Here is a 3,015-nt window from a genome sequence, read left to right on the forward strand (position 1 = left end):
GCCTCCCTGCCCCACGGACTGATTCACACGCTCCCTCCCCCGGCCCAGCCCTGCCCAGCCTCCTGTTGCCTGCCCGGCCTGCCTGGGCAGCACCTCTGGGGGGGCGGGGAAGAAGGCCCCACCCCGGCTGAGAGGGAGACACACAAACCCCGGAGCTCCCTCACTTCCCTCCTCTCCCTGCTCCCTTCCAGGACCATTCCTCTGTCCCCAGACCTCACTTGGGGCAGAAATCAGAGACCCGGAGGAAGGGTCCCCTGGGGCAGACAAGGCTCCCCTTGGAGCCTTCCCCAGGTCAGGACCTGTCTCTCTCCAGGAGAGGAAGAATTACACCAAACTGTGAACCCTTTAAGCCCCCTGACCCTGGAACTGTCTCCGACTTCTCTCCTCATCCCACAGACCCATCAAAGAGGGCTTATAATAAGACATTGAGGCCGCTGTGGAATATGGGCTGCAAAACCTTCATCTCCTGTTATCCAATTTGACTGAGCTTCAAAAACACTGTCCCTGCCCACCTAGGGGTTACCATTCTACAGGAGGCTATCAGAACAACTCTATCTTAATAAACTCTATCACATCAAAAATGAATTGAGAGGGGACTGCTAGGTGGTGCAGTGGATAAAGCACCGGCCCTGGATTCAGGAGGACCTGAGTTCAAATCCAGCCTCAGACACTTGACACTTACTAGCTGTGTGACCCTGGGCAAGTCACTTAACCCCCATTGCCCCGCAAAAAAAAAAAAATGCATTGAGGACTGTGATAGAAAATGCCATCTAAGGGGAGGCTAGGGGAAAGTTGTTCTCAACTGGGAGAATCCAGGAAGGCTTTCTAGATGACTTTTAAACTGAGCTTTAAACAGAAAGGAATTCAATTGGAGAGGGAGAGAGGGCATTCCAGGCGATAGGGACCTTCATGATCAAAGACCAGGGTGCAGCCAAGTATTCCCTAACCCCCTGGTACAGTTTTATGCACAATAAATAACTTAGTAAATGTTTGCAGAATGGAATGGAAAGAATTCCATTAAACACATTTATTAGACACCTACCATATACAAGGCACTAAACTAACTTCTGTTAATACAAAGACAGTACCTTCCCCAAGGAGAGAGATAACTTCAAAACCCCTTCAACTACCCCTTCCCTGTCTCCTCTGTACTACTTTGTATACAAATCAGTGTGATACAAAATAACTTGAAATGGAATGAATTTGAGAAAGAAGGGAGTACTACAGCTGGGGAGGGGTTCTGGGATATGGAGAGGCTTCACAGGGCTGAATTTTGAAAAAAATACAAGAAATCTGAAAGGCAGAGATCAGGAGGGGGCACATTCTGGGAATGTGAGATAGTGAGGAGATTTGAGACAGGCTGACCAATTCAAGGAGTTGTAAGTGTCTGTAGTCTGGCAGGAGCTGAATGTTTTTTACATATTCTCCACCAAAGGGTCTGAACCTTTGTTGTATCCTGGACCCCTTGGGCACCAAGAGAAAACTACCCCTTCTTAAAATAATTTTTATGCCTAAAATAAAATACAGGATTACAAAGGAAACCAATTATATTGAAATATAACAATCAACATATTTTTTAAAAGTAAATTCACAGAGCCTAGGTTAAGAACAGATCTGTGGGGGCAGCTAGGTGGCACAGTAGATAAAGCACTGGCCTTGAATTCAGGAGGACCTGAGTTCAAATCCAGTCTCAGACACTCGACACTTAACTAGCTGTGTGACCCTGGGCAAGTCACTTAACCCTCATTGCCCTGCCAAAAAAAAAAAAAAAAGAACAGATCTGTTCCAAGTTACTCGTTACCCTTGAATCTGTCACCCCTTTGTTCTGTTGACAATCACATCTTGACAAACCCCAACCCTGGATTACTCCCACCACCTGCTTCCTTAACTCCTATCCAATGTTGGTGAAAGGAGATGGAGAAAATGAGGGATCAATCTATATTATCTAATCTCAACTGGGTCCTCACTGCAGCAAGGTAAACATTCTAGTCCTACCTAATCGATTTGCTGCTGTTCTAACCATTCTCATTTCTCCCCAAGCCTCCCACAGTACTCCCAACTCCTACTCTCCAGGATGAGGCATACTACACCAGCTGAGAGCTCCCCCTTCTCTCTTCCTCATGTTATCATTCAGACATCTGCCACCACTGCCTCCTCCTTCTCTCCTCTCTCAGATTAAGGGGTGGCCTTTCTCCTTGCCAAGGTCAGACCCCTCCCTACTTCTCCAGCAAATTGCCCCCGCTATCATCCCCACTCTCTCTTTTCTTCAATTTCTTATCTATTGGCTCCCCCTGCTTCCTATAAACATGACCACGTCTCTCCATCCTTAAAAAGCCTTCACTTGAGCCTATCTATCTCCTCAAGGCTATCATCCTTCCCTTTATGGATAAACTCCACGAGAAAGTTATCTATAATCAGTGTCTCCACCTCCTCTCCCCTCCCTCCCATCTAAGCCCTTTGCAACTTCCAGGTTTACCATTCAATTGAAACTGCCCTCTCCTAAATTACTAACAATCCCTAAATGGCTAAATCTAATGACCTTTTCTCAGTCTTCATCCTCCTTGACCTCTCTGCTGTCTTTGATACCATTGGTCACCTTTTCCTCCTGGATACTCTCTCCTTTATGGGTTTTCATGACATTCTTCTCCCCTGGTTCTTCTATCTGCCCCACTGCTCCTTTTCTGTTTCCTTTCTTAGTTCTTCATACAGGTCATTCTCCCCACCCCAAGGAGCTGTTTGAGACTTCTCTTTTTTCTCAGTACTATCTCACATGGTGATCTTTTAAGTTTCCATGGATTCAATTATTATCTTGGTGCAGATGATTCACAGATCTAAATATCCAGCCCTAACTCTATACAGTCATACATCATGAACTGCCTTCTGGACATTTGAAGCTGGAGGACCTACAGGCATCTCAAACCCAGATGTCCAAAATTGCATTTATCATTCTCCCTAAACTTTCTCCTCTTCCTAACTTTCCTATTACTATCCAGGGCCAAGCTTCTTAAACTGTGG

Source organism: Dromiciops gliroides, chromosome 1 (genome assembly GCF_019393635.1).
Source record: "Dromiciops gliroides isolate mDroGli1 chromosome 1, mDroGli1.pri, whole genome shotgun sequence".
In the NCBI taxonomy this organism is placed as follows: Eukaryota; Metazoa; Chordata; class Mammalia; order Microbiotheria; family Microbiotheriidae; genus Dromiciops; species Dromiciops gliroides.